Source organism: Rhamphochromis longiceps, linkage group LG16 (assembly GCF_057381845.1).
Source record: "Rhamphochromis longiceps isolate RC_006_pf linkage group LG16, R_longiceps_female_GT1.1, whole genome shotgun sequence".
NCBI lineage: Eukaryota > Metazoa > Chordata > Actinopteri > Cichliformes > Cichlidae > Rhamphochromis > Rhamphochromis longiceps.
In genome coordinates, this window is record NC_140572.1 from 83,538 (window position 1) to 109,326 (window position 25,789).

Genomic DNA, 25,789 nt, shown 5'->3' on the forward strand with positions numbered 1-25,789 from the left:
ATTCATGCAAAACCTGGTAAGTCTTTTAGATTCACTTGAAATAATGGACTGTCACCCAATAATTGTGTGTGGAGATTTTAATGAGAACCAGTTGCAGAGTGGAAGAAAACAGATTCTGGAGCAGTTTCAGTCGAGAGGGTATTCACAGCTGATCACTTCTGGCACTACAGACAAGAACACCCTGCTTGACCTCATTTTTATTTCTCAGCCACCGAAATGTCTATATTCAGGTGTTCTGAGATCATATTACAGTTACCACAACCCTGTGTTTTGTGTCCTGTCCTCGAGCCAATCATGAAGTCGTCTGGTGAGTTTTGAAACAATTACAGATCATGTTTGTTACAGAGTTTACTGATTGTAGAGCATGAAAAATATTTTTCATTGAAAAAATTGTCTTCCCTACTCTGTCTGTAAGAAGACCCTTTCTTATTGCAATGTTATTAATCATGTCACCAAATCATTGCTGAACTTCATGCAGAGCAGAGAACATCTGCTATCATGCACCTCTGATCTGAAATGTGCTGCAACATTTATTAAACCAACATCATTTCTTTTATTCTCATGTTTTAAATGACTAAATCTTTTTACTGTGACGTATGTAGCTCAACAAACGAGATCTTCCCCTCCAAGGGCTTGAAAATATGAAATAGTAAATAAATAAATCCCACATAAATGCAGGTATTTATTATGGGTCACATGAATAAATACAGACAATTATATTTTCTTGATTATAGTAGCTTTTGTAGAATCAAAAGTTTTTGTGATGAATGAGTTTTTGCTTATCATGTTTTACAGGTAAAAAATGTCAAAAGTTATAAACTATCTTTAGGCTACCAGAGATGTCTATAATGATACATTATGTAGAGAAAAACATTAGTACAGCTTACAGAATATGTATAAAAACTGATTTAGAAGTAAATGGATAGTTTTCTGAAAGTTCCCGACTACAGTTTAACACCACCCACCCAGATCAGCCCCCAAGTGTCTATGTAATGCTGGTATGGTGTGTGAGTTTGACTTGGCCTTTATCCGGGTGGGTTTGGGTTTGGGTGGATAAAGGCCAAGTCAGAATTCTCTGAGCAGCTGGAAAAAGCTGCTAATAAACAAAGACATCAAAAAGTGTGGGCTTTAGGTGTAGCCCCCGCTTTCTGATGCACTAATTAGACTTAGTAACCGACACCCCATACCAGCATTACATAGACACTTGGGGGCTGAGCTGGGTGGGTGGTGTTATAAGCACGTGTTTTGTTAGATATATTTTTTCAGACACCATCTTCATGAACTGCTGAGCCAAACCTGATCCATCAGTGCTGGACTGCACAGATAACTACATGCCACAAGGAGACTGCTGTGTTATGAATTGCCATACCAGTGTGTCTTCAATGGAGAAGATGACACACCCATCACCTGACCTCCTGCCTGATCTGGAGACCATCATCATGCTACCACACTACACACCTCTGAGACCATCAATGATGACTCATACTGAGGAAACTGTATTTCCTGTCAGAGATGCTCAGTGATCCTCAGAGCAGAGAGAGGTATCATTCTTTATCTTTGATAAAAAAAAATGTCAGTGTTTTTAATTCAATTAATTAATTAAAATCCTGTTTATTGCATAAATAATTCCACACTCAAATGATTATACTTGTTGACACTTTTTGAGTTTTAATTCACATTATGGATTACAAATCTATGCTTTTTCTACTCTGTCTCTCTGTGCAGGTATTGCTGTCTTCTGAGTTCTTCCGTGTCCCAACTGAGGCCTTCAAACCTCATTGCAGAGCTCATGTCTTTCCTCACCATCATGTGAGTGTGAGATTGCTCTGGATTCTGGTTATGTGGCCCACAGCACCTATAAGGTATTTCAACATTGTTCATTGTATAACTTATTTGTAGTTTTTAGGGTTTCTACAGACAAAAAAAATGTTCCTTTTTCTGTATTTTTTAGAACAAGCTCGTCCAGTGTGCCTGCATTCCAGCTTCTTAGACTCTACGCAAGTGGACAGAGTATCAGTGTTTGGCCACTCTTACAGACACTGACTTCTGTCAATTCACTTCTACTGATCGGGCACCTCACTCCAGGAAGACAGAGGGCTGCAAGCCTGTCATCATTTCCAGTGTGGCTTTGTATTCTTGGGGTAGCATCAGATTTTTCCCACAAATATTCAAAGGTAACACTTGTTTTAAGCTTAGTTATTAAATCAAAAGTCTTCCCTTGTGTCATGTCTGTGAAGGTTCTCATGATGTCCTTTGATGTAGTCTCTCTCTTCACTTGCATACCCACTACAGAGGCAGTGGAGACGGTCAGAAAACGACTGCAAGAAGACCGCTCCTTGGAAGACAGGACCAACTTCACACCCGATCAGATGTGCACACTGTTAGACCTCTGCCTCACCACTACATATTTCAAATACAACGAGGGTTTCTACAGACAAAAACATGGCTGTGCCATGGGTTCCCCTGTGTCACCTATTGTAGCCAACCTTTACATGGAGGAAGTGGAAAGGAAGGCTCTTGGCTCTTTCAAAGGAAGAGTACCCAGCCACTGGTAGAGATATGTAGACGACACCTGGGTCAAAATCAAAAGGCAAGAAGTGGAATCCTTCACTGCGCACATTAACGCCGTGGATAAAAACATCAAGTTCACCAGGGAAGACACAAAGGACGACTGTTTGCTTTTCCTGGACTGCGCTGTGCACATTGAAGAGAACGGCAAACTCAACATCGAAGTTTACCGGAAGCCCACACACACGGACCAGTACCTCCTCTTTGACTTCCATCACCCTCTGGAACACAAACTTGGAGTAATTAGGACACATCCCCCCCCCCCGGCAGAACATGTTCCCTCTAAGCCTGAAGGGAAAAAGAAGGAACACACACATGTAAAGGAAGCACTCAAAACGTGTGGATATCCTAATTGGGCGTTTATAAAGTCAGCAAAGATGCACAGAAAAGAACATCAGATACCAGCGAGGGAGGATAAGAAAGACAGATGCAACAACATTGTCATCCCCTATGTACTAATTAGACTTAGTAACCGACACCCCATACCAGCATTACATAGACACTTGGGGGCTGAGCTGGGTGGGTGGTGTTAAAAGCACTTGTTTTGTAGATATATTTTTTCAGACACGGCACAGTCTCCTTTGTGGCAAAACCTTCAAACTTCACCATCCTCAGCTGAAACAACAACATCTTAACACCATCTTCATGAACTGCTGAGCCAAACTTGATCCATCAGTGCTGGACTGCACAGATAACTACATGCCACAAGGAGACTGCTGTGTTATGAACTGCCATACCAGTGTGTCTTCAATGGAGAAGATGACACACCCATCACCTGACCTCCTGCCTGATCTGGAGACCATCATCATGCTGCCACACTACACACCTCTGAGACCATCAATGATGACTCATACTGAGGAAACTGTATTTCCTGTCAGAGATGCTCAGTGATCCTCAGAGCAGAGAGCGGTATGATTCTTTATCTTTGATTTAAAAAAAAAATGTCAGTGTTTTTTAATTCAATTAATTAATTTAAATCCTGTTTATTGCATAAATAATTCCACACTCAAATGATTATACTTGTTGACACTTTTTGAGTTTTAATTCACATTATGGATTACAAATCTATGCTTTTTCTACTCTGTCTCTCTGTGCAGGTATTGCTGTCTTCTGAGTTCTTCCGTGTCCCAACTGAGGCCTTCAAACCTCATTGCAGAGCTCATGTCTTTCCTCACCATCATGTGAGTGTGAGATTGCTCTGGATTCTGGTTATATGGCCTGCAGCACCTATAAGGTATTTCAATATTGTTCATTGTATAACTTATTTGTAGTTTTTAGGCCTTAACACAAATAAAATGTTCCTTTTTCTGTATTTTTTAGAATAAGCTCGTCCAGTGTGCCTGCATTCCAGCTTCACAGAAAAGAACATCAGACACCAGCGAGGGAGGATAAGAAAGACAGACACAACAACATTGTCATCCCCTATGTAGCCGGTGTATCAGAAAAACTCAGGAGAGTTTTCTCCAAATACGACATCCCAGTGTACTTCAGACCCAGTAACACACTCAGACAGAAACTGGTTCACCCGAAAGACAAAACTCCTAAACACAAACTTAACAATGTGGTGTACGCTGTACAGTGCAGCGAGGAATGCCCAGACTTCTACATCGGAGAGACCAAACAGCCACTTCACAAGCACATGGCACAACATAGAAGAGCCACCTCCACGGGACAAGACTCAGCAGTTCATCTGCATCTAAAGGACAAAGGTCAGTCTTTGAGGATGCCAATGTTCACATTTTGGACAGATGGAGGAGTGAAAGAAGCCATTTACGTCCACTGTGAGCGACCATCTTTAAACAGAGGCGGTGGTTTATGACACCAACTGTCTGCCATCTATAATCCAGTTTTGAGTTCCCTCCCCAGACACCGTAACGTCCACTCACACCCTGGGAGTGGGCGTGGGTGATTTCCTGACCTCGGGAAATCACATGATAGGGTGGGGCCAGGTTTCACAATGAGCTCACCCGAAACCCTGGCTGATTGGGACCCACACCCACTTTCACACCTTGGCTCATGTGATTAGGTAGAGGATCATCAGGGGGTTCTTTGTCCCTCTTTGGGGGGAAACTCCCACTGGGTTTAAATCTGGGACTCTCCACCATTGACCCTTAGAACTGAAGAAGCTTCTCGGATGAGAGGTGAAACGTCTTCAAGGAACTCAAAGAAGTCCAGACGCTTTTCTTTCCAAGCTCCTTAGACTTCACTTGTGTTAATTACATTTTATTTGTTGTTGTTTTCTTTTAGATTTATATGCAGTGATTGGATGTGGTGGAGCTTTGTTAACCGTGTGGAAAACATCTGTTTGTGATGATATTTACAATGAGGCTTTAAGGTGACAGTTTCCATGTAATTTCAATCCTTTTACTAAGCAAAAACATGTTTGCAATTAACATATTTTTTCAGTTTTGTCTTTTGGATTTATGGTTAACATTCCTCTGTGACAGCAAATACTAAACTGGTCCAAGTAACCAGCATATCATTGGTCAAAGGCAAAAAGGACCACATGTCACACTAGCAATGAATTTTTGACTGTGTTTGTGTTAGTATAGAGTAGGTCTAACAGTGGTTTTCCACATCTGCTCTAATATATATAGATAATGGGTCAGACATATAAAGTCATTTTGAAAAGTTCATAAAGGTCATTTATATGTGTTCCTCTTTATCATTTTATATAAGGTCACACAGCTGACTTGAGTTTTGATCAGGGTAGAACCATAACATTCATGCTAATGGTTCTACTGTTTACAGTTACTTTATGATGGATTTCACCCTGGTCACAGCACTATCTGAAAAGCTGTTAGAGGTAAAGTTAAGCCAATTAATACCTCATCATAAGTCACTCTCTAACGCAGGGCAGTGATTATTATTCACTGTAATTTATTCCACAACAATGTTCTTTATTTGATTCTTTAAATATGCACATTGATTGTTTAGCTGTGTGACTCTCCACACCTGAAATATATCACAATGTGGACTTCATTTCGACAGTATTTTGTAGATTGGTACCATATTTATCATCGAATCATCTTGTGCATTTATTAACTAAATGTTGTTTGGTTTTTTTTTGTTTGTTTGTTTGGGGTTTTTATGTTGCCATTTTTACATTTCACCAACTGTGTAAATTCTGCAATTTTACCTTGGTTTTGTTTCACATCAGTTTATCTGTTGGCTGGTATTCCTGTCTTCCTTCTCTCACCCCAACCGGTCGCAGCAGATGGCCGCCCCTCCCTGAGCCTGGTTCTGCTGGAGGTTTCTTCCTGTTAAAAGGGAGTTTTTCCTTCCCACTGTCGCCAAAGTGCTTGCTCATAGGGGTCATATGTCATATGATTGTTGGGTTTTTCTCTGTATCTATGAAGCGCCTTAAGGTGACTTTTGTTGTGATTTGGCGCTATATAAATTGAATTGAATTGGTTTTCTTTCTTTTCTAATGTTTCTGGTCATTTTTCACAGTTAAACAAGTAACTTTGAGGTTACTTCATCGTTTTCAACTGTTATCTGTATAAATTTTTTTCCTAATAATTACATTTCTGCAAAATTATAGCAGTTCTGGTAAGTTGTAATATTTCTGCCAAGTTATTAATTTTTGACTAAATTATTACATTTCTGCTAAGTTGTAGCTTCTGGTAAACTACAACATTTCTGCTGAATTGTTATGTTTCTTCTAAGTTATTGCATTTCTGATAAGTTATTACATTTTTGCTAACTTGATGTTGTTCTGCAAAGTTATTAAAATTTCAACAACTTTTTAAACACTGACTTTGATTGCTTCAGCTTCTTCAGCTATTTTCAACTATTTTCAGCAGACAGCTTCAGCTTTACAGCATGCACACTGCATTTTCGCAGGAAATGCAAATTTTTCTAGTATAGATTTGTTTAACTGACTGAAGCAATGACAACAGTCTTCTCCTGAACACCAACACCAAGGAGGTGGTAAAGAGTTCACCAGACCTAAAAACAAAACAAAACAATGCAGGACAGTCTGCAAAGATGTTGAGTCAGTCAGACATCGTGCAGAGCAGATGAGGAAGAAGTTGTAATCTAAAATGGAGAACAATAAATACAGCCACCTAAGCATCCTCACAGGACAAGATGAACTGCAGTGAGAGGGTCATCTTACTGCACTGCAGGACTCAGAGGTTCAGGAGGGTCTTTATCCCCATTGCCATGAGGCTTTTTAAAAGAAACTACTCACATGTTCTTCTCACATTTATTTCTTTTACTCTAATAAACACTGGTAGTAATCATATGAATTCTGAGCTAAATGGACTTGCCCTGATAGGCTTCAGCCAGCACAGAAGCTAATACACCACAACACTTAGGGAAACTGAAACTGACTGTTATTAATGTTTTCAAACTGTTTAAGAAAAACATATATAATCTTTCAGCCTTCTAAAAAACACACATAAAAACAGTATTATATGATGTTGAACATACAGATAGGCAGTTGTTGGCCTACAGGAGTGTTCTTTATCGAAGGTTTTAAGTGCTTAAAAAGTCTGTTAAGCTCTGTACAGAGCATGCAATGTAACTGTACATTAGAGAGTGTTTTATAAACCATGTCTTCTGTTTCATTTAATAAACATGAGACTGCTTTATGCATTTTCAGCTATTTATTAGATTTTATCAGATTAAAAAACACTTAGCATAAGAATGCAGTTGAAACTATAACTTTTAAATATTGTTTAAATGAATGAACATAGCAACTTGAACATTTTAAAAAATACAAACAAAACAAATGAACTATATTTATATATATAGATCTATATATATATATATATACATATCTATATCTATATCTATATCTATATATATATCTATATATATCTATATCTATATATATTTATTCTGGTTTTTTTATGTGTACTATTTGTTTTCCTTTGATTTTTACAGTAAAAGTGATCCTGTGCTTCTCAAACTCCTCCTCGTAGGGCTTCCACATTTCCTCTTCAATGAAGAGGGTTTCTCCAGTTAGAAGGAGAACTTGCAGCTGGGTGGACTGCAGTGCACTGCACTGCTCTGCAGTGTCCACACCAACTACAGTTACTTGAGTACTTTCATCTTCCTTTGTCTGTCAATACACAAAAAGCATATATTTAATATGGTAATCACGTCTTGATGCATGCTCAATGATCCATGTAAGTAAATCCCAAAAGGATGATTCTGTTCATCTGGACGTAGCATTTTCAAGTGGGAGAAATGTTTTGTCACTCATCCAGGTGACTTCTTCAGTCTGTTTTACCCAATCTTTTAAACAGTACATTGCATAATGACTGAAACTAGCCCACTGAAGAAGCAATAGGCTGGGAGGTCAGTTAATTGGTCAGTAATATACAAATTGTCACGGGCACTGATCAAAGACCACAGAAACCTGCAGTCCGCTGAGACTGAAGAAGTCACTTGGATGAGTGATGAAACATTTCTCCCACTTGAAAATGCTACGTCCAGATGAACAGAGTCAATCTTTTGGACCACCTATAATTCTAAACATTTTGGCAAATGACATTGCTATTACATGTTGGTACAAACATATGGCTTCTTCATACCTCAGTCTTTGTATGGGAAGTTGACTGGAGCTGTACTCCATAGGCGGAGCGGTGCACTTTCACATGGGAGATCTTTACCTGATCTCCCACACGAACGTCAACAATTGACGCCTCCCTCCACAAGGAGACAGTCATGGTATGTCCATCCTGAAATCACAAAAATGACAGAATGAAACATTTATTCATTAACTAATGGAAATCTCAAATATGCCTATTTTCACCATTTTCAATATTACACTTTAGTTGCACCATTACCTGTTTTAGCTGGAGAGTGCGTATTGGCACCAGTTGTTTGCCTGAGCAAACTGTCCTCACTGCCGAACACTGAAAATTCAATTAAAATATAATGTCAGTTATAGTGATTGCATAAATCTGTGTGTGTACATCTAGGTGCTACTTTCTTGACTTACTACATCTATTATTTTATTATTGTTGTTAATGATAAATCTACAACCATTTACAAAATAATAGTGGTTGATCTTGTTCTCACAATTTTGTGTTTGTTTGACAAGAACAATAAAATTATTATTTTTACTTTTAAAGACAAAAAAGTAATGGTTTCTTTGAAAACCTGAAGCAATATCAATTCTGATGGAACCACAAATATTTACCTCCACAACCTCCCCTTCCACTGTCATGAGCCCTCCAGATGTTGGGCTCATCTTTAGTGGTGTTGCTGGGGAAGGTGGATTAAGCAGCTCCTCCGCCTTTATGATGAGGGCCTCCGAGACTGCCAGGGCAGGAGCTTTAAAGAACTGTGTCCTCGCAGTGATATTGATGAGATAAGGGGGAGCTTGGCCCCTCAGCTCATGTCCCCTCATCATGTAGGACATGTCCTGTTTTACTTTGGAGGAGAACTCTTCAAACAAGGTGATCTTTAGCACTGTTTCACCGTCTGTGATTGCTGCCACTTTATTTTTTTTTGTTGACAGTGCTTTGACCTCTCCATCCTCAGTAACCCAGCTGATCACCTGATAAATACATAAATAAAGAAATGTATTTCTATGATCTTACTCCATAGTCACGTTCATACATGTGAAAGTCTACATCATATGATTGTTGGGTTTTTCTCTGTATTTATTATTGTACGATCTACTGTACAATATAAAGCGCCTTAAAGCGACTGTTGTGATTTGATGCTATATAAATAAAATTGAATTGAATCACCTTTAGCTGGTCACAACATTTCAACACCCGGATATGAATGGGTGGGGGCCGGAAATACGGCGTCTCAGGCCGGTTGTCAGTCAGTTTCCTTAAGGCCATTCTGAAAAAAAAAAAAGCAAAATAAACACATTAACAGGTTCATACATTTCTGCTGGATCCAGTTCTGACAGAATACAGTAACACCTGTTGCTTTCATGTCATCTGTTCACATTTTGATATAAAACAAACACATCATGAACTTCCTCAACCCTACGTGTGTTTCTGAGGTTCCTGCTTGATATTTACATACCTGAAAACATTTCAATATTTTTGTAAAAACACAAATTATCTTTACAAAATGTTGGTCTGAAAATTAATTAAACGCTTATGAGCCTTCATAAAATACATACAAATATTACAGCACATGTAAGTCTATCCAATTCACTCTGGATGGAACGCAGAAAAAAAATCACAATTTTCTTTTCCCCACTTAAAACCCTTGGTAGGCCCTTAAAAAATGCACCCTCTAAAGGCCCTAATGGACCTAAACGTCCACCCCCCAAAAAGTGCAATAAAAAGATTATATATTCATATTTTTTTTCCACTTTAAATTGGTCAGTCTTTTAAAACTACTTCTCCCTGAAATATTCATATAAAGTTTTAATTACATTTTCGTTGTTTTAACCCTTTAAATCCCAGGTTTATTACATGAGCGCCCTGTTTTTTTAGGCCCAAAAAACAAAAAAACTTAATATTTTCAAAAAAAAACATTTGAAGTAATATTCGTTTGTTATTATAATTAGGCCTTTGGATGGACTAAAGATTGGCACCAAGAGTCATTTCGATCGCCTTTTATTTTTTTTCCAGGAGCGCATTTCATAAAATGCACACTATCGACCACGCCCAAAAAGTGCAATAAAAATATTAAATATTAATTTTTTTTTCACTTTAAATTGGTCAGTCTTTTAAAACTACTTCTCCCTGAAATATTCATATAAAGTTTTAATTATATTTTCGTTGTTTTAACACTTTAAATTACAAAAAAACAAAAAAAAAAACTAAAAAACTAAATATTTTCCCAAAAAAACATTTGAAGTAATATTTGATTGTTATCATAATTAGGCCTTTAGATGGACTAAAGATTGGCACAAACAGTCATTTCGATCGCCTTTTTTTTTTTTTTTCAGGACCAGAAAATGGTCTCCAGGCGGCAAATGCTCCTCCTCTAGGCCGAAATAAGTGCATGTTGCCGGGGTAAGTCGCGACGATCACCGGGGCACGATCACCGGGGACTGCTTTTTCCAGCCCACACGTCCGATACCACGTGACAACAAATACGTCATTTCCTGTTGACTAAAAAAAAAAAAGCACCCTCTCATGGTCCTAGGGACCAAAAAATGGTCCCGCACGATCAGCGGGCGAAGCCGGTGCTGCACGCCGGAAATGAGGCTTCATTTCCGGCAGGTCTGTCCAAGCAGCCCGCTGTTTTCCAGCCCGGGGTCAAATGTGGAGCAAGGGCGCCACCCGGTGGACAAATAAAAAAATTACAACTCTAAGGCCAATAGACCAAAACGAGACGGAGACATGAGTAATCACCAGGACATTAACGGTAATAATTCTGCAGTGAAAAATAGCGTTTATAATGGAAGTCAATGGGACGAAAACGTCCACTAGGGCTCTAAGAGGATGTGTATTGTTAGCTTAGCCACTGAAGCTAATTTAAGGAAGTCAGACTTGAATTTTGAAATAAAATTATACCAAACTTTTTTTTGGAGAATTTGGCTATATTCAATTAAACACAGTGCAAATGGCTTGGAATCGAAAAATGCAAAAGCCACAAAAGGTCCCCAGGGCCTTTCAGGTTAATTGTTTTCAGATAATAATTAAAATAATTATTAATTAAAATAATACTTGAAAATAGGTTACAGTGGACAATAGAAAACAATGAATCATCATAGGAAGATTATCTGAAAAAGGATTCATGCTCCTGAAGTGAAAAACAGCAACATTACAGACATCTTAAAGATTGCCTGCCTGCCCTTCCCCCTCCCCCAACACACACAGGCCAGGTGCACACACACAAACAAAAACATAGTGCGCCTGCTTGGTCTCTGTGGCTTTAGTTCATATTGGCTCCCCTTTTTAATCATTTGAGCCAATAAAATTATAGAATTACTGTCCCTGCTTTTTGGTCAGTCCCGCCCTCCTTAACTGGGCAGAAAATGGCAATTTTATGACCAGAAACAGCAAAGTTGGGAGACGGTTGCCAGGGCAGAGTGCCAGCCTTAAGCAATTCTTTCCTACTAACAGCCCAAACGTAACGTCTTAAAGTTTATAAAACTGTTATAGATCTGGAAGATTTGTCTGATTCTGTAAGATCTTAATATTTCATAAAAAAATAGATGCCATTTTCATGAATACATTCAGATAGTTTTTTCAATTAAATATCCCTGAAACAATAAGTTCATCAAACTATGACACCTACAAATACATTGCTATCAATACTAAATGTGAATTTATCAAAAGTAATTTTTTTTCTTCGAGAGAAAAATGGAGATACACATATATAAAACATTCATAGGCCGATAGAAAAGTCAGACCAAATTTTAGGGGTACTTTGACGGTCTTTATATTCACAGGAACTTAAATGGCTAGATTTTTTATCTTTCACTACATTATAATGTGTTATACATAGTATAAAGGCACTAAAAAACGGCTTCAATATCAATACTTACGTTTTATGAAGTTCTTAATATCACAAGAGCACAAAGTAGAAGAGCTGTGACTGTGTCTGTAAGTTTCTTCAGAAAGACCGGGAAAGGGACCGCTGGTCTTTGATGTTACAAATTGTGATGCAATCTGTTGCCATCGGCCTGATTGGCTAACTATGATTGTTGTTTTTCCCAATTGTACTGCCTTGTGTTGATTTTGTCCCTTTACTTTAGGGCGGTTTTTGTTGGTGATCAGACCCGATTCTTGTCTAATTTGAATTATGAAATTATCAGTACTATTTTATAAGTCTCAAACTTACAATTTAAAACGTATAAAATTACTGGTCTTTTTTATTTTTTATGTAGTTAATGTATTATGTAGTTTTTTTAAAGTTCGACTGCTAAAGCCCTGCATGTATTTTTTTAGATGAGCTTTTATTTTGAAAGTGGCGATCTCTTTTCCTGGTGTCATGGAAGCACGCCTAACAGATCCACGTTACTGCTAGTCCCCGGGACAGAGTGCGGGAAATCAATGCGGTTCGAATACGTTCATAGACGCAGGAGTGCTAATTCCCTCCAGATTTCGTCCGAAGGCGCAGGTTTCAAGGCTGCACACGGTGACTGAGCATCCTAACATTTCAAAATTCAAAGGGTCAAGCTTCAAGGTTTTACTTCAAAAAGGTAAGCTAAACTTGGTCAACACATGACAGGAAAAGGTAAATGTATTAGCTATGTTAAATATAAGTGCCTAATCGTGATAGCTTGCTGTAGGGTAAAACACTTAAGGTCAGAAATCTTTACAGTTGTGTTCATTGTAAAGCTGTTGTTTAGGGTATGTTTAAAATAATGTATTATGTAGTTGCACCACCACAGTTATGAAACTCAGAAATGTAATGATGTAAAAGCTATAGTATGGTTGGGGTTTTGGCTTGGTGAGCTTACAGCCTCCTTAAAATCTGTCAGAATTATGTACAGACAGACTGTTTAATTCATATAACCATTTAATTCAACAAATATATGAAGAAATATGTCAAAGTTAGTATGACTTTAAATGTATCATTGTAAACGACCACGGCAGACCCAGTGGCATTTTGATATTTTTTTTATTAATCCCTACATGGTTGCTGTACATTCGCACTCAGAGCTGCAGCTCTCCTGCTGCCAGCTCAACATAACACCAACAACCCAACCACAGGACCCAGTACAATATTTAATTCGGCGGGGCGTGATTGCGGATGCCGTACAGGTGTGTCCGCCTCCTCTGCACGGCACCGCAGGCTACGCCTCGCCACATACCCCCATCGCCTGACTGAGGCCGGGGAACCATCCGGCCGAACGTACTCCCCCCACCGCAGGCGGAAGGTCGGCCGCGTGGCAGGTGAACGCGGCGCGGTCGGCACGGTCGTGCGCCCCGGCTCGCAGGCGGCTGGGCAGATGTCCGGCAGGCACCGGCCTCTGGTGGAGGTGAGGCCGCTCTGCTCACCCCGCCAACCTCGGGCTTCGGTGCCGCGGACTCCCCTAGCACGGGCACCACCGACTTATCCCGCGGCTTCTCCGCCCCTCCCGGTGGGAGCAGCTCCCCACGCTGCACCTCCGCCGCTGCCTCTCCCGGCTGGAGCGGGTACTCGGGCACCGCCTCCGCCGCTGTCTCTCTCGGCTGGAGCGGCTCCTCGGGCGCCGCCTCCGCCGCTGTCTCTCCCGGCTGGAGCGACTCCTCGGGTGCCGCCTCCGCTGCTGTCTCTCCCGGCTGGAGCGACTCCTCGGGTGCCGCCTCCGCTGCTATCTCTCCCGGTTGGAGCGACTCCTCGGGTGCCGCCTCAGTCTCTCCCGGCTGGAGCGGCTCCTCGGGCGCCGCCTCCACCGCTGCCGGCTCCGCCGCCTTCTTCCGGGGCGCAGGAACAGGCACCGGTCCCTGCCGAGCCCCACCGGCTCCCACGCGAGGTGTGGGGACAGGCGTATATACATGTGTGTGTGTGTGTATGTATATGTGTGTGTGTATATATATATATATATATATATATATATATATATGTATGTATATATATATATACATAGAGGGCAAGATCAAAGTAGCACGGAGGGAGGTTAGCCAACTAACGGAGTTGCAGAAAGGTGCGACAAATAAGGTGCCTAAGAAATACAGCAAGTTGTCCATACCTGAGGCCTTGGAAACTGCCAAGCAAAGACTCACAGCCTTGGCCAGCCGCTTGAGGAGGTACACCAGAGAGATAGAAGGCAGGAGAATAAACCAGCTGTTCTCCACAGAACCAGCAAAGGTGTACTCTCAGTGGCAAGGGAACAATAAGAGAACAGCACCACCAAGGCTGGAGACGGAGCAATACTGGAAGAGCATATGGGAGAAGGATGCAACCCATAACGGCAATGCTCAGTGGCTAGAGGATCTGAGGGCAGACCACAGCGACCTCCCTGAACAGGGTCCAGTAACCATCACAGTGGCAGATATCCAAGAAAGGGTCTCCAGTATGAAGAGTTGGACAGCACCAGGGCCCGACATGGTTCACGCCTACTGGCTGAAGAAGCTGACTGCACTCCACGAGCGTCTGGCAGCACAAATGAACCAGCTGCTAGTTAACGAAAGACACCCGGAATGGCTAACTGAAGGCCGGACGGTCCTGATCCCCAAGGACCCCAAGAAGGGACCGGTCCCCTCCAACTACCGACCAATAACCTGCCTCAGTACTACATGGAAGCTCCTGTCAGGCATCATATCGGCTAAGATGAACAGGCACATGGGTCAATACATGAGCGGGACACAGAAAGGAATTGGCAAGAATACCAGAGGTGCAAAACACCAGCTACTGGTAGACAGAACAATCAGCCGAGACTGCAAGACCAGACTGACCAACCTGTGCACTGCCTGGATTGATTACAAGAAGGCCTATGACTCAATGCCCCACAGCTGGATACTGGAATGCCTAGAATTGTACAAGATCAATGGGACCCTAAAAGCCTTCATCAGGAACTCAATGGGGATGTGGCGTACAACACTAGAGGCCAACTCCAAGCCCATAGCACAAGTTACCATCAAGTGCGGGATCTACCAAGGAGATGCTCTGTCCCCACTGCTGTTCTGCATAGGCCTGAACCCCCTCAGTGAGATCATTAACAAGACTGGCTACGGATACCGACTACGGAACGGAGCAGTTGTCAGCCACCTCCTGTACATGGATGACATCAAGCTGTATGCCAAGAGTGAACGAGACATCGATTCACTGATCCACACTACCAGGCTATACAGCAATGACATTGGAATGTCGTTCGGACTGGAGAAGTGTAGTCGGATGGTAACAAAGAGAGGGAAGGTAGTCAGAACTGAGGGGATTGAACTACCAGAAGGCAACATTGCAGACATAGAGGACAGTTACAAGTACCTGGGGATCCCGCAGGCAAATGGGAACCATGAAGAGGCCGCTAGAAAGGCTGCAACCACCAAGTACCTGCAGAGGGTCAGGCAAGTCCTGAGGAGTCAGCTGAATGGTAAGAACAAGATCCGGGCCATCAACACATACGCCCTGCCCGTGATCAGGTACCCTGCTGGGGTAATAAGCTGGCCAAAGGAGGAGATAGAAGCCACTGACATAAAGACAAGAAAGCTCCTGACCATGCATGGAGGGTTTCACCCCAAGTCCAGCACCCTGAGGCTGTACGCTAAGCGGAAGGAAGGGGGCCGGGGACTGGTGAGTGTCAGCACCACAGTCCAGGATGAGACAAGGAACATCCAAGAATACATTGGGAAGATGGCCCCAACTGACCGAGTGCTCAGTGAATACCTCAGGCAGCAGAAACCCAAGAAAGAGGAGGGAGACGAGGAACCATCATGGAAGGACAGGCCCCTGCACGGTATGTACCACCGGCAGATAGAGGAGGTGGCTGATATCCAGAAATCCTACCAGTGGCTGGACAAAGCTGGACTGAAAGACAGCACAGAGGCACTAATCATGGCAGCACAAGAACAAGCTCTGAGTACAAGATCCATAGAGGCTGGGGTCTATCACACCAGGCAAGACCCCAGGTGCAGGCTGTGTAAAGATGCCCCAGAGACTATCCAGCACATAACAGCAGGGTGCAAGATGCTAGCAGGCAAGGCATACATGGAACGCCATAACCAAGTGGCCGGCATAGTGTACAGGAACATCTGTGCCGAGTATAACCTAGAAGTCCCGAGGTCAAAATGGGAGATGCCCCCAAGGGTGGTGGAGAATGACCGAGCTAAGATCCTGTGGGACTTCCAGATACAGACGGACAAAATGGTGGTGGCTAACCAACCGGACATAGTGGTGGTAGACAAACAGAAGAAGACGGCCGTAGTGATCGATGTAGCGGTTCCGAATGACAGCAATATCAGGAAGAAGGAACACGAGAAGCTGGAGAAATACCAAGGGCTCAGAGAAGAGCTCGAGAGGATGTGGAGGGTGAAGGTAACGGTGGTCCCCGTGGTAATCGGAGCACTAGGTGCGGTGACTCCCAAGCTAGGCGAGTGGCTCCAGCAGATCCCGGGAACAACATCGGAGATCTCTGTCCAGAAGAGCGCAGTCCTGGGAACAGCTAAGATACTGCGCAGGACCCTCAAGCTCCCAGGCCTCTGGTAGAGGACCCGAGCTTGAAGGATAAACTGCCCGCAGGGGCGTGCTGGGTGTTTTTTATATATATGTATGTATGTATGTATGTGTATATATATATATATATGTATGTGTGTGTATATATATATATATATATATATATATATATATATATATGTATGTGTGTATATATATATATATATATATATATATATATATATATATATATATATATATATATATAATTTAGAAGTAAAGGCTTTAAAACCAAGTAATCGCTGAAAGTACAAACATCACTAATGTCACATAACTTTGCCGACATGTGGCCAACAGTAATGTTTTAATGTTCTTCGTTAAACATTCGCACAAAAATCAGTGACGTTATATTCATTGACAGTTCACTCTTCGGCCGCTGCCTTTTGCCATATTTTGCGGCAAAATTATCTACACCCACTGCCGCGCTATGAATTGTGGGATATATGGGACCACAAAGCGTGCACCGGACCACGCTTGATATTTGGGGAAATCGACGGCGCATTTGGAGTATGCATTTGAAGTACACTTGGAATTGGGACAGCCGTTGTCCCGTGGCGGTGACGTAATCACACTCAAAGTGTGCGGTCTCTTAATTGGGACACAGCCATAGTGTGTGTGTTCACCTCTGTTTTCGTTAGATTGTCTGCGTTACTTCTACGTTCTCTGCTATCTATCAGCCCCTGTGTTTTCTCTGCTGGACATCCCCTCTGAGTTTCCACGTCTCAGGTTTTCTAATGATGTTTCAGGTATAGCTTTCCCAGCTTAGGTTTTGTTTTTTCTTTTTTGTCTCTTTCTCCTAATGCCACACACTTTGCCTCAGTAACTGTAACATTCAGATGACTACTATCCAATTATTTCTCTGATGGTTATGCAAGAAGAGCCTAATAAACTTAAAGCCAGAAGACCGTAAAGCAGAGGTATAACTGTATGAGCTACAAAGTTTAAATGTTTTATCACAATCATAGTGTGCAGCTCACAAACAGCTGATTGTTTTAGTGTTTTCTCGGAAATATCAGATGTAACTAGTGATGTCACAATGAAAATGAAATAATATTGAACAGTATAGAATCAGACATGTTAGAATTTGCTTAAAATTCTACTTGTTTTATTTTTAAAAATTGTGCAACATTTTGTTTTTCAGATGTTTTTGCTGAATTGATCAAGACTGACTGTAAGAGTGTAAACATCGAGTAACTATGATGTTCGAGCCCTCTCAAGAACAGGTAAATAGTCATTTAGAGATTAAATTTGTCCCAGTTACTTTGCTCTACTCTGTCTGTAAAGCTTCACTTTTGTCACACTTCCTGCCTCCAAGAAGCTGAAGTAGAAGTAGAACTCTGCACCAGAACCTTTTTGTGACTTTTGTGACATTTCTGTCAATGGTGTAATTGTTGGTCTTTTGTGAATTCTAAGTAGGTGATTACTGAAAGGCAAGAGAGAAACCGAAGGCATCAGGTGACCTGTGATATGTCAGAGCTACAGAGAGGAATATTTGTGACAAGTATCCAACATTTGGGGAAAAATAGTTTCAAAGATGCATATTAAACAGGCAAGCTTTCATATTTAGAGGACAAAAACTATTACTTACTTTTAATCATTATTATGTGGTTAAGTACTGGACTGTGTGCTTTTGAGGCCAAGTCACACAGGGTTTCTTAGCTTAGACTGATGAGTATTTGAAATGTCAGCAATTCTTGATTGTAACACCTTTTATTGTAGTTTTAACACTGATGAATCAGCTTTCATAAATGAAGCAAATGTTTCATTTATCTATATTAATACCGTAAGTAATGCTTAGTAGAATCATCTTTGCTGAATCCAATGGTGAAACATGGAGAATTTTTCCTCTACTCTGAGTAGAGCTAGATTTGGTTAAAAACGACAAAAATAAGTATGGCATTTGACAAAATACTAAAGGTTTTTTGCTTTGCTTTTTGGAATGTTTGTAAGTTGTGCATTGATAACTTCCCTTTTTAACCAGTGTCAAACAATGACTGGGTGACCAGTGTTGTCATCATCAGGGCAGGCCAGCACAGCAGGAAAAGTGAAATGGCCAGGCTGAGAGTTACAGTGTGATGCAAAAGTTTGGGCAACCTTGTTAATAGTCATTATTTTCCTGTATAAATTGTTGGTTGTTACAATGAAAAATGTCAGTTAAATATATCATATAGGAGACACACACAGTGATATTTGAGAAGTGAAATGCAGTGTATTGGATTTACAGAAAGTGTGCAATATTTTTTTTTTAGACAAAATCAGGCCGGTGCATAAATTTGGGCACCACAAAAGAAGACATGAAATCAATATTTAGTAGATTCACCCTTTGCAGAAATTACAGCCTCTAAACACTTCCTGTAGGTTCCAATGAGAGTCTGGATTGTGGTTGAAGGTATTTTGGACCACTCCTCTTTACAAAACATCTCTAGTTCATTCAGGTTTGATGGCTTCCAAGCATGGACAGTCACACCACAGATTTTCAATAATATTCAGGTCTGGGGACTGAGATGGCCATTCCAGAACGTTGTACTTGTTCCTCTGCATGAAAGCCTTAGTGGATTTTGAGCAGTGTTTCGGGTCGTTGTCTTGTTGAAAGATCCAGCCTCAGCGCAGCTTCAGCTTTGTCACTGATTCCTGGACATTGGTCTCCAGAATCTGGTGATACTGAGTGGAATCCATGTGTCCCTGCACTGGCCACACAGCCCCACAGCATGATGGAGCCACCACCATATTTTACTGCAGGTAGCAGGTGTTTTTCTTGGAATACTGTATTCTTTTTCCTCGATGCACTACGCCCCTTGTTATGCCCAAATAACTCAGTTTTAGTTTCATCAGTCCACAGCACCTTATTCCAGAATGAAGCTGGTTTGTCCAAATGTGCTTTAGCAAACCTCAAGCGGCTCTGTTTGTGCTGTGGGTGGAGAAAGGCTTCCTCTGCATCACTCTCGCATACAGCATCTGCTCGTGTAAAGTGCGCCGAATGGTTGAACGATGCACAGTGACTCCATCTGCTGCAAGATGATGTTGTAGGTCTTTGGTGCTGGTCTGTGGATCAACTCTGAATGTTCTGACCATTCGTCGCTTCTGTCTATCCGAGATTTTTCTTGGTCTGCCACTTCCAGCCTTAACTTGAACTGAGCCTGTGGTCTTCCATTTTCTCAATATGTTCCTAACTGTGGAAACCGACAGCTTAAATCTCTGAGATAGCTTTGTGTGTCCTCCCCCTAATTCATGATGGTGAACAATCTTTGTCTTCAGGTCATTTGAGAGTTGTTTTGAGCCGCTATGTTGCTACTCTCCAGAGAAAATGAAAATAGGAGGGAAACTTACAGTAGACCCCCTTAAATACTCTTTCTCATTATTGGATTCACCTGTGTATGTAGGTCAGGGGTCACTGAGATTACCGAGCCAATTTGAGTTCCAACAATTAGTTCTAAAGGTTTTGGAATCAATAAAATGACAACAGTGCCCAATTTTATGCACCTGCCTGATTTTGTTTAAACAATTATCACACACTTTCTGGTCATTTCACTTTTCAAATATCACTGTGTGTGTCTCCTATATGATATATTTAACTGACATTTTTTATCATAACAATCAATCATTTATACAGGAAAATAATGACTATTAACAATTTTGCCCAAACTTTTGCATCACACTGTAAGTTAGGCATCGGCTGGGTGTTCAGTTCTCACCTGTTCCTGTTTAGGGAGAGACATCAAGCCTCTTAGGGTAAGAAAGAACAGTAGAGAACTCAGCGATTATGACAAGTCCCCTTATTACCACTGTTTGTCTCACAACCAATACCATTTTTTTCCTGAAGCCTAAAGCTTACCATATTGTTTTAATTAAACCTGCAGCAATGTGCTTTTTTTCTTAACAAAATGGCACATAAGAAAAAGGTTTAATTTTGACACTTAAATTTATTCCCAGAAATAACTTTTAATACTCAGGTAAATTTAATATCAGTTATTTGTACTCAAATGCTATTTATTAAAATTATTTATACTTGTATTAGAATGTTACTGTGATAAAGGTATCCTTTTAGGTACTGTACTCTGTAGGACACTAAGAAAGGAGAGTGATCATATTCTGTGAGCCCTGGTAAATAATGGTTGTTCACAGAATTATAAATGACTTTGACTGTAACTCCTGCTCCATCTTGAGCGCCATCATCTAACCCTGAAAAAGTCTCTAGCCTTTGTCAGTATGTGTAAGACTGGCTTTCTATATGGTTTAGTGCAGACTGAGCTTCGGGACCCTGTTGTCCTTTTTTTCTGATCGGTGCTGGTGTGTAGCTGGCAATGCAGTGTGTAAGCACACTGTTTTGCCCTTTCAAACAGTACATTTTTCAGAACTGAAGCTGCAGGTTGTATCTTCACACCAGCACCGAGACAGACCAACAGTGGGACAAATCCAAACAGCAGTAAGTGCTGAGATTCATATTCAGGACTGACCCTTTAATGTTCTTTTATAACCTGTTATAAGTAATATGTATAAGTATTTTTTTCTTTTATATTTGTTATTGCTATTTTTTTTTTCAGGGTTTGGAACCAGGGCCAGTTCCATGGATCAATGAACTCAAAGACATTTTTGAATAATGATGCAGGTACAATGTCAAGTTGTTGTTGTTATTATTATTATTGTTATTGTTATTGCATAGATGACTTTCACAGTGCCTTGTTTTATCCTCACATTATTATGGTCCTTTAAAGGAGTACGCTGTACAAGAACTTGGCTGGTGACCCACTTTACATCTCCTTGCTAAACACTGGAAAATCATGCAAAGACATTGATGTAACAAATTGACCTCTTACCGCAACCATGGCCTTCAGTGACAAGAAGACCAGTCTTAAGACAGCATTGGTGAGCGTGTTCTCTAACCAGGAGCCCAGATTACCCACAAAATCTGTAAACATTTACCAAGATCCTCCTCTTTACCTGCCACTGCCACTCAGTACAGGCTGGATCCCACACAGAGTGTGCATGTCTACAGTGAGGAGGAACTCTTCAACCTTGAAAGCTTACTGGTCACAGAGGACATGGTACATAAGATTGAGACAGCAAAAGGAGAACAGACAGCTGACCAGGAATGGCATCAGCTCAACAATGCAAGGATCACATCTTCATCTTGTTATGTGAGGGGTGAAATTGTACAGAGAATGCTCTATTTTGAGACATATGTCAGAATACTGGAGAACAAGGAGAACAAAATATTTGACACCATTATTGTGCCCACTCTATCAGATGAGCTATTTTTCTGTTTAACTCATTACTATTGTGCTAAATCATACTATTTCTGCTTTTTATAGGATTTGTGCTTAATATACTATTTCTGCTTTTTATAGGATTTGTGCTTAATATAGTATTTCTGCTTTTATAGGATTTGTGCTTAATATAGTATTTCTGCTTTTTATAAGATTTGTGCTTAATATAGTATTTCTACTAAATGTAGTATTTATGCTTAATCATGGTATTTCTGCTTTTTATAGGATTTGTGCTTAATATAGTATTTCTGCTTTTTATAAGAATTGTGCTTAATATAGTATTTCTGCTAAATGTAGTATTTATGCTTAATCATACTATTTCTGCTTTTCATAGGATTTGTGCTTAATATAGTATTTCTGCTAAATTTAGTATTTCTGATTAATTATAATATTTTTGCTAAAACATAGTCTTAATTTAAAATTACAATATTCATAGTTCATCACAGTGTCTCTGGTAAATCACAATATTTCTGCTCTGTTGTACTATTTTTCTAAATCATAGTGTTTCTGTAATGTTTAAGTATTTTTGGCTAAATATATTCTTTCTGTTATCTTATACTATTTCTCCTAAATTCTTGTATTTTTGAGAAGTTATCATGTTTCTGGTAAGTTACAATATTTCTGCTAAATTCTGCTATGCTATTGTATTTCTGCCAAGTATTATGTTTCCTCTAAGATATTGCAGTTCTGCTAAGTTATTCCATTTTAGCAAACTTATTTTGCTTCTGCAAAGTTTTTACAATTTCTGCAACTTTTCAGCTTTTTCAGCTACTTTTTGCATACAGCTTCAGCTTTAAGCATCCACACTGCATTTTCGCAGGAAATGCAAATTTTTCTAGTTGTGTGGATGCTTTAAGCATCCACACTATTGAGTTCCTGTTTCTCTTTATTCTTTATTATTGTGTGGATGCTTTAAGCATCCACACTATTGAGTTACTGTTTCTCTTTATTCTTTATTATTGTGTGGATGCTTTAAGCATCCACACTATTGAGTTCCTGTTTCTCTTTATTCTTTATTATTGTGTGGATGCTTTAAGCATCCACACTATTGAGTTCCTGTTTCTCTTTATTCTTTATTGTGTGGATGCTTTAAGCATCCACACTATTGAGTTCCTGTTTCTCTTTATTCTTTATTATTATTATTGTGTGGATGCTTTAAGCATCCACACTATTGAGTTCCTGTTTCTCTTTATTCTTTATTATTATTATTATTCTAGTTGCTTCCGTACACTTTTTGGCACTTAACTACTTCCACAATTTTCAGCCGATTTTCACCGTTCAAATTTTAAACTATTCTGCTATTTCTGCTAATTTACGCTACGATTTTTGCTATTTTTAACTATTATACTTTTTAAAATATTAAGCTTTTTTCCTTTAATTTGTCCCATTGAAATGAATGGGAAACTTCTGCAATTCTGCTAAAATTTGCTTGTTTTTGAAACTTAACTACTTCCTCATATTTTCACCTAGAACAACCATTCAAACTTTAAAATGTTCACAAATTATTGGGCTATTCAGGTATGATTCAGCTTTTTCAAATGTTTTACTGTTTTACTTTTATGCCTCTTAAAGTTTTGAGTTGCAAAATTGTGATTTTTCACAAAATACATGCGTTGTTATGGTTGCTATGCTCTTGGCTTCCAGTGTGCCACTGAAGGTTTTGCAATTTTCACTTCATGTCCGAACAACTTCTTGCTACTTGCTCAATTTTCACTCAACTTCCACAAATTATACATCAAAACGTAGGTATTTTTGCTGGCTTTCAGAAAATGTCACTATCATTGTTGTGGGATTTATAGAATTTTTGCAAATCTCCTCAGACCAACACAAGGTCTCAAAACTCTCCATATAAAGTCAATGGAGAGCTTGTTCAAAATCATCGCTGGATTTTTGTAATGAGAGGCATATTCGAATCGTCATATCTCCTTAACGAAGCGACTTTAAGACATGAGGCTTGTCCCCGAATATCTTCAGACACCCCTGACGCTCACAATTCAAGAATTTCTTTCTCACCTATTACCGTTCTGAAATGAGTTGGACTTGTTTGAGGGTAGGAAATTCGTCCTTCGCTCAGATTTCTTCAGATTTAAAACTCTGGAAATGAACCACTTTTTTCTCTCGTCATAATTTTTTTTTGGATTTCCACAGAGACCTGAAAATTTCCATGACTGTTCACCAAAGCCTGCTGTCTCTTACGGTGAAAGAATGATATCGATACTCCAAATAGATTTCGAGTTACAAAGCGTTGTTTGAGGGCAAGTCAAGGCAGTTTTTGCTTCGCTCTACTCAGTTATGGTGCATTAGAAGTCAAATATCTTTAATAATTCATATTTTAATGATAAATTGTAAACACTGGAAGATTCCCCCATCTCTTCTGAACAAAACGGTGTAAGAATGACCGCTCTAGCCCCTACGGTTTGGGAATTATGGTCATTTGTTTGAGGGGAGTCCTCACTATGAGAAATAGGCTGCAATAATCCTGTGCCTCTCTGTGCTGCGTGTGTAAAAAGAGACACATGTTTTGGCGGGAAAAAGTACACAGGCTCTCTGATTGGTGGATTCAAATTCAGCAGCTCCCAGGCTGACCTAGAAACTTACTTCTCTCTCCCTGTGCATTTTTTTTGCTGATTTTTTCATTTAACAAGTATATTTGAGGGACCCTCAGCATGTTCAGCATTTTTTCAGCTGTCCATTTTGCTTTTCCAATTTTTCTGTTTAACTGATTACTATTGTGCTAAATCATACTATTTCTGCTATTTTATAAGATTTGTGCCTAATATAGTATTTCTGCTAAATTACAGTATTTCTGCTTTTTATACTATTTGTGCTAAAACATAGTATTTCTACTAAATGTAGTATTTATGCTTAATCATACTATTTCTGCTTTTTATGGGATTTGTGCCTAATATAGTATTTCTGCTTTTTATAGGATTTTTGCTCAAACATAATATTTCTACTAAATGTAGTGTTTATGCTTAATCATCCTATTTCTGCTTTTTATAGGATTTGTGCTTAATATAGTATTTCTGCTAAATTATAGTATTTCTGCTTTTTATAGTATTTGTGCTAAAACATAGTATTTCTACTAAATGTAGTATTTATGCTTAATCATAGTATTTCTATATATTTCTATATATTTCTGCCAGGTCCCCAGGCAGCCAATCCTCTGTGAGGACTTAGACATTCAAATTTTCAAATCAGGGCCTGCACGGTTTCCCAGCCAATCATATATGTGTCCTGAGGCATTCAAATTTGCATATTGGGGCCTTCATGGCTTCTAAGCCAGCCAATCATATCTGAGGGCTGAGGAATTCAAATCCACAAATCAGGGCCTGCACAGCTTCCCAGCCAGCCAATCATGTATGTGGGCTCCAGGTATTCAAATTTGCATATTGGGGAATTCGTGGCTTCTAAGTCAACAAGTCATCCATGTCATATATCTCTAAAAATTCATATTTTAATGATAAATTGTCAACACTTGAAGATTCCCCCATCTCTTCTGAACAAAACGGTGTAAGAATGACCGCTCTAGCCCCTATGGTTAGAAAATTATGGTCATTTGTTTGAGGGGAATCCTCACTATGTGAAATAAACTGAAAGAAGCAGGTCTATGTCTCTGTGCTGCGTGTGTAAAAAGATGCACCTGTTTTGGCGGGAAAACGTAAACAGCCTCTCTGATTGGTGGATTCAAATTCAGCAGCTCCCAGGCTGACCTAGAAACTTAGTCCTCTCTCCCTGTGTGTGTGTGTGTGTGTGTGTGTGTGTGTGTGTGTGTGTGTGTGTGTGTGTTTAGTGGGAGAGAGAGGACCCTGCCCTTATTTGGCAGCATGTCATTGTAGGATTTAAATTGAACATAGTTAGACTGGTTGACTGGATTAGAGCCTGTGTTTGTGTGTCCCTCTGTGCATTTGTGTTTCAATAAGTTATTACTATTCTGC

At 40.0% G+C, this 25,789-nt stretch overlaps 2 long non-coding RNA genes and 1 pseudogene across 2 annotated transcripts; all 3 read left to right on the top strand.

Moving 5' to 3' along the window:
• The first annotated feature begins 469 nt into the window (after nucleotides 1-469).
• LOC146650315 (uncharacterized) lies at nucleotides 470-2,168 on the top strand. The gene is made up of 3 exons (XR_014908043.1): nucleotides 470-1,541; nucleotides 1,726-1,862; nucleotides 1,952-2,168. It is a non-coding gene; the product is annotated as an uncharacterized LOC146650315 (long non-coding RNA).
• Nucleotides 2,169-2,225: 57 nt separating this feature from the next.
• LOC146650316 (uncharacterized) lies at nucleotides 2,226-6,050 on the top strand (annotated as a pseudogene).
• A 6,108-nt stretch (nucleotides 6,051-12,158) lies between these two features.
• LOC146650317 (uncharacterized) lies at nucleotides 12,159-21,873 on the top strand. The gene is made up of 4 exons (XR_014908042.1): nucleotides 12,159-12,652; nucleotides 17,729-17,810; nucleotides 21,129-21,193; nucleotides 21,300-21,873. It is a non-coding gene; the product is annotated as an uncharacterized LOC146650317 (long non-coding RNA).
• Nucleotides 21,874-25,789: the final 3,916 nt, after the last annotated feature.